The following is a 14,715-nucleotide window of genomic DNA, read 5'->3' on the forward strand; positions in this document are numbered from 1 at the left end:
TAATTTTTGTCAGATGTTTATTTCCAGCTGGGTTTAGTAAAAAAGATGGTCTTGATCCAAGTATAATTTTATAATTTTAGTATAATGGGAAGAACCATTATGTGCAAATAAAGACCAATACAAATTTGTAATGGAACCATTAGAACCAATACAAAAACTGCAATGGGAACCATTAAATATTTGCAAATAAAGACCAATACAAATTTGTAATGGAACCATTAGAACCAATACAAAAACTGCAATGGGAACCATTAAATATTTGCAAATAAAGACCAATACAAATCTGTAATGGAACCATTAGAACCAATACAAAAACTGCAATGGGAAGAACCATTATGTGCAAATAAAGACCAATACAAATTTGTAATGGAACCATTAGAACCAATACAAAAACTGCAATGGGAACCATTAAATATTTACAAATAAAGACCAATACAAATCTGTAATGGAACCATTAGAACCAATACAAAAACTGCAATGGGAAGAACCATTATGTGCAAATAAAGACCAATACAAATCTGTAATGGAACCATTAGAACCAATACAAAAACTGCAATGGGAACCATTAAATATTTGCAAATAAAGACCAATACAAATCTGTAATGGAACCATTAGAACCAATACAAAAACTGCAATGGGAAGAACCATTATGTGCAAATAAAGACCAATACAAATTTGTAATGGAACCATTAGAACCAATACAAAAACTGCAATGGGAACCATTAAATATTTGCAAATAAAGACCAATACAAATTTGTAATGGAACCATTAGAACCAATACAAAAACTGCAATGGGAACCATTAAATATTTGCAAATAAAGACCAATACAAATCTGTAATGGAACCATTAGAACCAATACAAAAACTGCAATGGGAAGAACCATTATGTGCAAATAAAGACCAATACAAATTTGTAATGGAACCATTAGAACCAATACAAAAACTGCAATGGGAACCATTAAATATTTGCAAATAAAGACCAATACAAATCTGTAATGGAACCATTACAACCAATACAAAAACTGCAATGGGAAGAACCATTATGTGCAAATAAAGACCAATACAAATTTGTAATGGAACCATTAGAACCAATACAAAAACTGCAATGGGAACCATTAAATATTTGCAAATAAAGACCAATACAAATCTGTAATGGAACCATTAGAACCAATACAAAAACTGCAATGGGAAGAACCATTATGTGCAAATAAAGACCAATACAAATTTGTAATGGAACCATTAGAACCAATACGAAAACTGCAATGGGAACCATTAAATATTTGCAAATAAAGACCAATACAAATCTGTAATGGAAACCAATACAAACCAATAAATCCTAATGGAATGTGCCCAAAACACACTACGTAATGGAAACCATTTTGTAATGGTTTTAATGGTTAATGGCTGATGGTTTGTAATGGTTTTGTAGTGGAAACCATTAGGATTTCTGTAATGGTTTCTATTGTTTTTTTCAGCAGGGACGGCTCTGTCTGTTAAATGGCGCTCCATTTGAAAGCAGGTGATGGCGATTTAGCGGTAATCAGGGAACAGGCTTTACTGACGAAATGCGCGTGAGAATCGCATGCAATATATCGCCCAGCCCTAGTCGGAGCGTAAAAGAACCGGTGAACCGGTTTTTTCAACCGGTTTATTGAATCGAACTGTCCGAAAGAACCGGTTCGCGGAAAAGAACCGAACTTCCCATCACTACTTCAAAACTCGTTTTCCACATGTGGGCGGTCATTACACGCCCCTTTCAGCCGATTGGTCTATCAAATCTGAGCCAGTGACGTCATCTTCAGTTCGTTCACCAAAATAATAGTCCTCTGCTGCTATATCAGTAGATGTCATAAATCGGCTTTCTTCTGTGCAACCTAACGCATATTTCACAGAAATATGTTTGCACAGATAAAAAAAGTTTAAAAAACCTACAGTAAGTTTAATTAAGTCTGTTTTTAAGCTGTCATTGTGTTTTTAAAATGTAAAATGTAAATGCCTCTGCGTGTTACCTAGCGCATGACATCCTTTGGGCTACTACCACCGATCAATAGGCTATACATAATGATAGACTATTCTCTATTATAGATCAGTGGCTAGTGCACTTTTTTTTTTCTTATTTTAATGTTTTGTTTACATTTTATACATTTAAATTCAATCATTTAGCAGACGCATTCCTTGCAGTAGACTATGCAGTCATATTAGAAAATAGGCTATCCACTAGGTGGCAAAACCTAATAACGGTATCACCATCGGGGGGCTTTTTAGTTTTCCTTAGCTTATAAATGGCCATACAGATTTTATCTCTTAAATTAAACACTTTTATGAACACAGTGAGCATTATTATATGTCACAGTTTTCTTGCTATCCTCACTTTTTCTGTCTTTCCTTCGCTTTTGAATGAATTAGCTATAAATGGCCCTGAACATTTTACTTTCAATTTCGATTTAACGGCTATTGGCGATTCTGCGTCAATTGCTTTAGTGGACAACAGCAAAACAAAAACTCTCGTATATTAAACATAGAACTTTTATTATCTTTGTAATTATTTTATTATCTTCTATCATCTTTGTAATTATTTTATTTTGTAAATATTCGTGGCTTAAACAGCGGGAAAATGTACTGTATGCAGTTCTGTGGATGTTTTGAAAAACTTAAACTAAACGAAAATTATTGTTGCCATGTCAATATAATTTCTGTTTTTCCCCCCTGACTTTCAAACTGATGCGATCATCGTTTCATTAACCGACAAGATTATATTAAATTAGAGTTAAACGAAATTTGATAAATGGATGTGAATCATTAAAAAAATCCCAGGGGTTTAGTTTTAGCCTATGAACAAATAGCAGAATAAACAACAGAACATGAGGATTCATCATCATCACGCACCTGCAGCGCTTCTGTGAACGGCGAACAAAGGATTCTATTAGGCCTATATAAAAGGAATAAATAAAAAAATGTATTTCACTTAAGTAATTAACATATTACCAAAATGAAAGGGGAAAAAATGCGATAATATGAGTGTCGGTTCATTTTTGAGAAGTTCACAGAAAGGAAACCGAGACGGCAGAAAATGTCTTTGTTTATTTTACGAGCAATGTTTTGTTTTTATTGTGAGTGTACAAAAATAATAGGCCTATTTAACCATTCACAGATTCGAATGGTGTTACATCATAGACTGTAAAAAAAGATGGACGACGCGACGCCGCTTCCTTCCATTGTATTAAACTGAAGCCAAAATGGGCTGATGAATGGGCGCTGACACGTTACGCAATACGTCAAAAAAAAAAGTTTGGAGCCTGGGCATTGCGCAGAAGGAATCGTCAGTGGAGCCCGGAGGCGGAGTCGCGATATCAAACTTCCGCCCAGACGACTGCGTCATCATTCATGTATTTTAAATAGACTATAAAAATTATACACAATTTAAAATTCTACCTATAAAATAATAGGCTATTCTGTTTCTAGAGCAATAATATTTTTGAAACAGCAAATTCAGTAGATAAACTCAATATAATATGCCACTAGAAACAACTCTAAATCGTCAGAAACGGTCCTGCCATTTTAAATCAAGTTCAACTAACGTTACAGGAGATCGATTGCTGTAATTAGAGTAAGCTATCATTAGTTTTGTCCTGCTAATTATTATTTTATACCCATAAAAATAATAAGTAACTGCCAGATAACGATCACCTGCTTTTTCCCGACATGGTTAACATTAGGTGTGTTATCTTAACTAATAACATTTATTAATTAGCTTATAACGCCCACATTTAATGTTACAGAAAAAAAGTTCAGTGATCCGTCAGGTCCTGTAGGTCGGTTAGTACAGCTGCTGAACAACTCATTTTGTTGGTGTTAAATAACAAAGAAATCGAAAATTAATAGTTAGTTATACATCTTCAATCTCCCCTCGAAGCTCCGACAGTCCTCAGACAAGCTGTCAATCAACTTCGAATCATGACGACACGCCCCGTTTTTATAGCATCAATTGCTAGCTAAAATCTAAATCATCATAAAAACAAACAATTGAATATATATCAGCGTGATAACAACTACCTTAAATGACCAAAACCATCTTTCAGAAAGTTTTATTTGAAGCAGAATTTATTTTTAAGTTTTCACTGAAGTCTCATTCGACTGCATTGAGAGGGCGGGGTTTATGACCTGTACTGCATCCAGCCTCCAGGGGGCGATCAAAGAGCCCGCAGCTTCACTTTTCAGGACGTATGAGACACACCCGTGTTACATATATTTGACCATAAATGTCTGAGTATTTTAAGTTGTTTCCGCTTTTATAAGAAAATTCAAGTGAACGCGTCGGCGCCTCACGCACACACAACATCAGGGGCACGTTCAAGCTCAAACCGGTGCGCAACATTTTGCTTCGTTTTCTGGGTTGAACGACATGTTTCCTGGAAACGGTCTGCAACGGTGTGCAACGGGTTTGAGATACGTTTTCTCTTGTTTGGTGGGTGTGTCAGAAATGTCAGCCCAATCAGTGGCAAGATGTATAAACCGCGCGGTATTAAAGAGACAGCTCGCACAATGGGTATTAATGTAACATAAAAATACTAATATATTTTGCTATTGTGACACTTTAATAAACTTTTCTATAATCAGAGGAGAATAGTTGGTAAATATTACAATATCATATATATAGCACAACAACAGTGATCAGCTATTGATAAGCCTAATACAAACAATAAAAAATATAGATCAACACAGTCACGGAGGTAAGAAGATTATCCTTCACCTGAAATGTTTGTCTTTTCATCATGAAGTGCAAGTCAAATGTTGTATAACAATAATAGAAGTTTCCACAAATCCCTTCACTCGATTGGGATGTTCTCTTTTATTCTGGACGGCAAGGGCAGTGACTGTAACATCGAGCGTATTTTGTAGTATTAAACATGTATTTATACCGACTTCATCAGGATCAGAAAATTCTTCAAAAAGAACACAAAGAATGGCCTTCTCAGCTGCCATAGTTGCAGCTCTTGCGTCATCAGAACAGGGTGTTCAACGCGCCACCGTTTCCGTTTAAAAAACGTTTTGCAACGTTTTGTCGGGGCTGAACGCAGCCCAGTTTTAGTAACTTGACATAACAGCCTGTTAACTGTCAAAATAACATACATTCAACCAAATATATAAAAAGTTATACTGTTCATTTTAAGTAGTCTGTGTAGGCCTACAATAAAAGAGTTTAAATAATAAATATAGTTTAGCCTCCAAATCGTGAATATTGAAACATTTGGATTTGTGTCAAATTAGAGAGGTAGTTATAACGCCGGTTTCTGTTTCAGTTCAGCTTTAAATTAATTCGTTTTGGCATAACATTTATATATTATTTTTGTCATAACTAAAATAGCTATGTAGCTGTAATTTTGATCTTTAATGTTTGATCTTTACATATTCCCTCAATCTTTTAACCAAAGGGTTATTAACATTAGCCTATATTCAGCAGGCAATGTTAGGCTATATAAAATAAATAAATAAAGAGAGATGAGCTATTGTTCGTTTTTCAAAATTGCTTACACTACTTATTTATTGTGATTTATTCTATTTATTCAAAATAGAATAAAATAAAAACTGTAATTTTTTTTTATTTTTTATAAATCTGTGCTTTTCATCCACTCCTCTGTGTGGGTAGTGCAGTTTCAAATATGCATATTCAATATGCATATTAAACTACAAACAGCATTACAACAGTCTGTGTGCTGATTAACATTTCTGAAATAAATATTTCTGGTTGCACAGAAGAAAGCCGATTTATGACATCTACTGATATAGCGGCAGAGGACTGTTATTTTGTTGAACGAACTGAAGATGATGTCACTGGCTCAGATTTGATTGACCAATCGGCTGAAAGGGGCGTGTAATGACCGCCCACATGTGGAAAACGAGTTTTGAAGTCGTGTTTCCATTTTCTATCCATGACCCGAAAATCGAGTCAAAATCTCGTTTTTCCGTTTTTTTTTTTTTTTTTTTTTTTTTTTTTAACAAACGAGAAAACGGGAAACGACCGTTTTCTCGTTTCTGCGTATTTCATTTCAAATTGGAAAACAAACTATCAAAACGTACACGGACCGACACTGATGATGCAACAAAAAGTCTTCATTTACAACAAAGGTACTTTAATCCGTCGTTATGCAATATTGTGTTCTAATCTATATGCATACGGATACTGTACATTTGCTTCTTAAAAGTGTTAATCTGATTATTTCTTTCTTATAATATTTAAGTAATTCATAAAGATATGTTTTAATTTTTTTAGGTACTTTGGGGCTGACAGACAGCCATTGTGAAGGACACAATCTGGCAAAAATTTACCTGCAGAAGTGAATGGGGGGATATGGGTAAGTGGTTTTGTAAGTTTTGTTGTAAATCTTAATAGAATGTCCTTTAGGAAAAGTTTGTAGTTATTATTTACTAATATTTGAACAAAATTAGTAAATGTTGGTTTAAGAAATGCAACATATTGTTAACCTATTTGAACATTATTATTATTATTATTATTATTAATATTATTATGTTTTCCTCCGAGACTAAATTTTTTAACCCTTAAAGGATTAGTTCACTTTCAAATTAAAATTAGCCCAAGCTTAAAGGCCTTTGCACACTGAGTCCAAAATTCGCATGCGAAACTTTCACGTTAAAAAATAAATTTGACCTCAATATTTAAGTAATTCATAAAGATATGTTTTAATTTTTTAGGTACTTTGGGGCTGACAGACAGCCATTGTGAAGGACACAATCTGGCAAAAATTTACCTGCAGAAGTGAATGGGAGGATATGGGTAAGTGGTTTTGTAAGTTTTGTTGTAAATCTTAATAGAATGTCCTTTAGGAAAAGTTTGTAGTAATTATTTACTAATATTTGAACAAAATTAGTAAATGTTGGTTTAAGAAATGCAACATATTGTTAACCTATTTGAACATTATTATTATTATTATTATTATTAATATTATTATGTTTTCCTCCGAGACTAAATTTTTTAACCCTTAAAGGATTAGTTCACTTTCAAATTAAAATTAGCCCAAGCTTAAAGGCCTTTGCACACTGAGTCCAAAATTCGCATGCGAAACTTTCACGTTAAAAAATAAATTTGACCTCACGTTATGTCAATTGCGTTTGCACACTGTCTCAGAATCTTTCGTCCGTCAAAAAAATATTTGTATCAGGTTCGATTTTCTGCGTTTTACGCATCCGTGGCACGCATTTTGAGAGACGTTTTGACAATTCAGAGCCACCGTACGCGAACGCAAAAATCCAGAACGCCATCTGACAAGTTGATCCACGTCTTCTACAGCACAAAACAGCAGCACTTAATGACAAACAACATGCGGAATACAAAGATACAGGTTGTGCCAGTAGTAAAGCATCAAACTGAACATCCTGAAGTAAAATTTGAAACGCTCGGGATAATCCCACAGCTCCTTGATGAGGTGGAACTCTCCTTTCTCTCTATGCAATCTCGGAATTTAATGGATCCAATATTTCCTCTTTCTTTTTCTCTTTTTAAGAAGAGAGGAGACGACTAAATCGTGCTCACAGCTTGAAGGCTTAATTTTGTATTGTTTTGCTTTTTCTTTTTTTTTTTTCTTCTTTTTTTCCGCAACGCATTAATTTTTACGCATCGGACTTGGTGTGCAAGGTCTCTGTGCTTGACGATTTTTTAGGATTGCGAATAGGAAAAAACGCATGCAAAAATTTCGGACTCAGTGTGCAAAGGCCTTTACTCCTAGGTTTATATGACTTTCTTGCTTCTAACGAAGACAATCAGAGAAATATTAATAAATATCCTGACTCCTCTGAGCTTTATAATGGCAGTGAACAGGGTTCACGATTATGAGCTGAAGAAAGTGTATCCATCCACATCTATCCATCATAAACGTACTCCAAACGGCTCCAGGGGGTTAATGAAGGCCTTCTGAAGTGTGAAGCGATGCATTTGTGTAAGAAAAATATCCATATTTAACAAGTTATGAAGTAAAATATCTAGTGGTCTGGCCAAAGCTAGATATTTTACTTCATATACACCTAGGATGGCTTGGGTGAGTAAAGCTTGGGGTCATTTTCAAGCACCAAACACAGACCATAAGACTGTTCTGAAGTTCAGTGCTATCATTTGTAACTGATCAGACTTAACAGTTGTCATATACAGTGTTATGCATAAGTTGGGCAACCCTTTGCAGAATCTGTGAAAATGTGAATAATTTTAACAGAATAGGAGAGATCATAAAAACTGCATGCTATTTTTTATTTAGTACTGTCCTGAGTAAGATATTTTACATAAAAGATGTTTACATATAGTCCACAAGAAAATAAATAGCTGAATTTATGAAAATAACCCTGTTCAAAATTTTGGGAACCTTTGGTTCTTAATACTATGTCGTTACCCGGATGGGTTTTTTTTTGTTTTTTTTGTGATGATTGTTCATGAGTCCCTTGTTTTTCCTTAACAGTTAAAACTACCCAATATTCCCAGACCCCGGACTCTTAATGCATCGTGTTTCCTTCTGGAGCATCAGTGAATGTTTGAAACTTTTTTAATAGTTGAGTACCTTAGTTGTTCTCAGTGTGAAAAGATGAATCTCAAAATCATACAGCCACTGCTGGAAAGGGTTCAAATATGCAGAAGATGCTTGAAAACTGAAGAATCTGCAGGAGCTGGAGGATTTTTCTGAAGAACAGAGATCAGTTTAACTTCTCAGAACAAACAAGAGACTCATGAACAACCATCACAAAACACAAAAACAGCCGTGGATCATCCAGGTAGTGACACAGTATTGAGAACTTGCAGTTGCAATTTTTTATCTCACAATTCTGAGAAAAGTCAGCCAAAAAAAAAAGCAATTGCGAGAAAAAAAACATTGCACAATGACATTGACATTGTAACTCCCAATTGCGAGAAAATGTCAGCAGTTTATATTTTTTCTTATTCCATGGTGGAAACAAGCGTCCATGCGCACATACTGTAGCTCATATATAATGTGCAGATTGCAAACGGAAACCTCCAGGAGCACAGAAACTTGTCAACTGTCCTATAACTTAACAATAACAAAACAGCATAGAAACTGAAAGTTATGGCATATATTTTTCTTTCTGCTTTTAAAGTAACTAAAACCTACAACTTCACTATTAGCAAAGAGATGCTACACTGGTAGGATTAATTCACACACACAGTTGCTCTCGCTGATGCATTCAAATACAGTGCTACTTTATCTGTATCTAAATGAAAAGAAAAGCAGAAATCTGTAAGAGATGTAACGATCCATAGACAAAATAACTGATGAAAACTAGCTATGTCATAGCAATAGAATTGTTTGCACCGTTTTGCTGCAGCTCTGCACAAGTTGACTCGAGTTCGAGTCTCGGTTCGAGGTTCATGCTTTTCAAGCCAACATCAAAGTTTGTAGTTGTGTTATTAACAAAATGGATTAAGTAGATGTGTTTTAAATAGCAAACAGAGTAGATACTTAAAGTATTATATCTATTGAATATCAATATTGTTTGTGATCTTAAAATGTAATATGTATTTTGTGTTTACACTGTTGTATGCTCCTCTGTTATAGGCTCTGAGGAAAAACTCTACACACAGACGCTCTACACACAGACAGCCCAATGCTGCTAACTGGCAGAGCAGCTGGAAAACTAAAAGACAAGAAAACTAGAACATTAATACGGATGACTGTATTATTTTTTCTGCAAGAACCAGGTCAAGCAAAGACAGTGATGAGCACTCAGAGCAAACACAGCAGTCAGATGCAGGATTACACACTGGACTTTAGAGTTCTTCAACATGTGATGTTGGACATTTACTGTTTCTAAAGCCAATAATTTATGTGGATGCCATTAATAGACCTGTTAGATTTTGTTTTATTTTTGAGATTAATAAAATTGTATGTTTTAACAATGTTATAGCTAAGCTTTTTCTTTCTTTCTTTTTTCTTTTTTGAATATTTAGGAGAACATTCTGGGAACAAAAATACAACTTCCTGCTAAAAAACTTTATAAGAATGTTAGGGGACAATGTTCTAACAATGTTATGACTAAACATTTATAGAAGGTCATCGCAAAACTTTTTTAGAGTGTTTTGTAGAGAATGTTATCTTACCTTTTAGAAGAACATTCTAAGAACAAAAATAAAATTTCCCACTACAAACTTTATAAGAATGTTAGGGGATAATGTTCTAACAATGTTATGACTAAACAGTTTTAGAATGTTTTAGAGAATGTTATCCTACCTTTAAGGAGAACATTCAGGGAACTAAAATAAAACTACCTGCTGAACATTATAAGAACGTTAGGGAATAATGTTCTAACAATGTTATCGCTAAACATTTGTAGAATGTTTTTAGAGAATGTTATCCTAACATATAGAAGAACATTCTGGGAACTAAAATAAAACTACCTGCTAAAAACATTATAATAACGTTAGGGAATAATGTTCTAACAATGTTATCGCTAAACATTTTTAGAATGTTTTTTAGAGAATGTTATCCTAACATTTAGAAGAACATTCTGGGAACTAAAATAAAACTACCCGCTGAAAACATTATAAGAACATTAGGGAATAATGTTCTAACAATGTTATCGCTAAACATTTTTAGAATGTTTTTTAGAGAATGTTATCCTAACTTATAGAAAAACATTCTGGGAACTAAAATAAAACTACCCGCTGAAAACATTACAAGAACAATACATGATAATGTTCTCAGAACATTTTTAGGACAAAACTAAAAATGGGAGATCCTTCTCCTATTTGGCACCCAAACTCTGGAAGAATCTTCCTAGCATTGTTCGGGATGCAGATGTCAGTTTAAATCTAGACTAAAAACACATCTCTTTAACTCCCTGAGGTCTGAAAACGCGCCGGCGCGTTTTGCAGGGTTTTTTTCACATTGCAGCAAAACAGACTTAAAATACTCCGTCATTTCTTGTCATAGAGACATAAGTAATATATCAATTGAAACTATAGAATATCTTCTTTTATTTGTGTACACTCAGAGTAAAAACACAATGTTGTGCTTTTTGTAAAATAAAGAAAACTAACATGATGCGTGATCTCTCCTCTCCCTCTGAACGAAGTCCAATCTGATAGTTCTCAGAAAATGAACTGTAACTTATGAATACTAATGACAAAAAAATGACACTTACGTCTAAAGAAATGTTGAAATGTCAGGTTTTAAATCGTGCAAGTCAAATCGAAAACAAACATTCTGTGTTTATGTAATCTGTATGAAAAGAGAGCCATGTCAGAAGTCTGTGATTCAGCTCATTATCCGCTAATGCGGCCACGCCCACGGAGCCAGCGCTATTCAGACGCAAATTCAGAGGCAATACATGCATTCATTGTCTCAATCGTGTATTTATTGTCTTGAAAAGTGTTTATTTGGATGTTAAAGCAATGGTTAGCGATCTCTAGAAGACATGCCATTAGTTCCTAGTTCCTTTTCTTCTTTATATTATGAATTTGTGGACTAAAGGTGTAAAGAGCGCCCTCCGGCTGCAAGTATGAATTAAAAACACAGTATCCAACACTCATAGTGATGACAATACATATTATTTCTCAGTATAGAAAATTGACATAAATATATAAGAATCCATCAATATTTCTCCAAATGTGCATGCTTTTAAGCTAAAAGCCTATATGAAATGCCATAGAGGTAACATAATTGTTCAGACACTTTGCACCACAGAAATACATTATATTTTAAAGAATATAATAGAATACCATTATTTTAAATTGTAATAATATTTCACAGTATTGCTGTTTATGATGAGCTGAGACATTATTACAGAGGGTTTTTTTCACAGCCTACCTGACTGATAGGCCTCATTAATATGCAAGTCATTTCAGATCATTACTATGTGATTCCTTTGTCTTCTCAGATGTAAATGGCCCATTATTCATGCAGATTCACGTCCCCATGCATACTGTGTTTCTTGACAAAAAGTGTCTTACAAAAACTAAATCAATATATTGTTTTATATGAAGGAGTAGGCAGCATAATTTTTACATAATTCTGAAGCAAAAACTCTAGTCTACAACCTCCAATACCCAAAAGTCTTGTGAACACAGATTATATATACTTTTTTTGGCCTTATTTCAGTGACTTAAGTTTTTGTTTTTTCAATAACCACGCATAAACATTATTCCTTCAAAAATACAAACATGTACATACATGTTCCTCACATATTATTGTAGCCTAGTTTGTGCTGAATACAGTGTAATGACACTTTTGTCATTTATATGTTTATGAACAACTGAAAAAAGCACAAATGTTAGGGCATGTCAAAACTTCTCCAAGCCCCAAATCAGCCTCAGACTCCAGAGGGTTAACCTGGCATACACATAACACATTATCAATTTATATTTTCAAATCCGTTAAAGGATTATTAGGCTGTATAAATTAGGTCAGCCGGAACCGGGAACACTTCCTATAACACCAGATGTACTCGTTACATCAGAAAAAGAATGGCATCTATGCTAATATTAGTCTTTCTGTTTATCCCGAGGTTTACCGTAGTCAACCGGATCCGGGCCGTATCCAGCTGAGACCAAGGACCTGCGCCTTGACACGACCACAACGCAGCCATGAAGTATCAGCAGAGATCGAGTCGACTAGATCATCCATTGTGAAGACATCATCAACACGACAGCCAGTGCCACAGTTCCTCAACAAACCGACCATACCAGCGTGTTGAATACGATCCTCAATTGGACACGACCACAACGCAGCCCTGAAGTATCAGCAGAGATAGAGTCGACTAGATCATCCACTGTGAAGGCCTCATCGACACGACAGCCAGTAGCACAGTTCCTCAACAAACCGTCCATACCGGCGTGATGAATACGATCCTCAACTGGATGGAACTTGAAATAAATACTTTGAATGTTGCGATCCTATCAGATTTATGATAGCAACCTGATTCGTAACAAAGCACTGTTCGCCAGAGGAGAACTGGCCCCCCGACTAAGCCTGGTTTCTCCCAAGTTTGATCTGCCTGCATTGACACTATTCTTGAAGAGCTGCTGTGCAGCAAAAATTATGTACCAGTTATCAATGTAAAGCTGCTTTGATACAATCTGCATTGTAAAAAGCGCTATATAAATAAAGGTGACTTGACTTGACTTGACACAGGCAGAAGAAAGCAGGAGAAGCAGGTTTCCAATGAACTCAAAAGGTTTAATAAGAACTCAAAGGGTAGGTAACATATCCACAACATAACAGTGACAGGAAAAAGAGTGAACAAACCAACCACTAATCAAATCAGAAACCATGACAACTAACTAAAGGTTGGAAAACTAAACAAAGGGAGACATGTGACAAAAGAACATAGTGACAAACAGACAGACATGTGACAACTCCACAGAAAATCCTTTAAATTTATTTTATTCTGAACAGAACAAGAACAAAAAATAAGTAGCTATATATTATAAATTGAAACACAAATTAGGCTATAGTGGTATTCATTATAAAGCAGAAATGAATTTATTTAAAGCAAATCTGAGTTAGGCTCACATAGCCTACCTCTCTCATTCGGGAGGAATCCAAATGTTTCCATATTCACGATGTAACATTTATTGCTTGCTGAACTACTGTTCCTTATGTAAATAAGGCTTTCTATTTCACTCTTTTTCAATATCCCTGTAAAACATCATCCTTCACATGCACAAAAATGTGTTTGGTTGGGCGTTGCGTGTGCTGACTGGTACAGACGGATAGCGGACCATTTAAACTGAGCAGTGTTAACTTTAGATGCATTTTAGTGCATTTGCTGATAAATGGCTAAAATGTAAAATTAGCAATGCTAGAACTGATATGTAGCGTATGCGTGTGTGAGGCGCCCACATGATAAGTTAGATTTAATAAAATAAAGATAAATATTTATCCAGGGAATGAAATTTGATTTTGATTTTTCTTCTTGCTTCTATTATTAACATTCATTATTTGCCTTTATTATTTTAGTTTCATTTGTTATTATATTTACTTTAACTAGTGAATTGTGAATTTATTTGTTGATTTGCAAAATGTTGATTTGTATGTTTTCCCCTGTCTTGTTTAAGTGAGCTCACCGTTTGTCTTAAATACCTGGTTTTGTTTCAGTTAGAGGGTCAGTTTTTGTTCTGTTCAGTTCTCGTTAGTTATTCTTTATATTGAGTTAAAGCTTGTTTGTTTTTTTCTGATCTTAGTTATTTGTTAGGTTAAGTTGATTTATTTTTGTATTCTTAATTTTTCTTATTTTATTTGGATAAAATAAAACTTTTTTTTATGGAAATCCTGTGTCCTTCTGCCTTGCCATCTGGCTTTCTCACAGTGAATATGTTTTTTTTATTAGCAAATCTCATTTTATTTATTTGTGAATTTAATTATTTTTTGTGAATCTCTTTACATTTATTTGGAAAACTGCAATAATTCTACCCCCAAATGCACATGATTTAGCACACACACACACACACACACACACACACACACACACACACACACATATATATATATATATATATATAACAATTCTGACAATTACTCATAGGTGAGAGAGCAAGAGTATACCTCCCATTATAGTTCCCATTTTTCAAATGCACACAGAAGAATCTGAATGTGCAAAAAATGTAGATGAGTACATAGCAGATAAGATGAACAATGCAATTATATATAAAAATAAATAACTGCAATTTGATGAACTTAAGCAACAAGCCTGGAATCTGAT

General features: G+C 34.5%; 1 long non-coding RNA gene across 1 annotated transcript; it reads left to right on the plus strand.

Annotated features, from left to right (window-relative positions):
* Nucleotides 1–5,975: 5,975 nt before the first annotated feature.
* On the plus strand, nt 5,976–10,358 carry LOC125267980. The gene is made up of 4 exons (XR_007184762.1): nt 5,976–6,126; nt 6,272–6,353; nt 6,712–6,793; nt 9,573–10,358. It is a non-coding gene; the product is annotated as an uncharacterized LOC125267980 (long non-coding RNA).
* Nucleotides 10,359–14,715: the final 4,357 nt, after the last annotated feature.

Source organism: Megalobrama amblycephala, linkage group LG4, assembly GCF_018812025.1.
Source record: "Megalobrama amblycephala isolate DHTTF-2021 linkage group LG4, ASM1881202v1, whole genome shotgun sequence".
NCBI lineage: Eukaryota > Metazoa > Chordata > Actinopteri > Cypriniformes > Xenocyprididae > Megalobrama > Megalobrama amblycephala.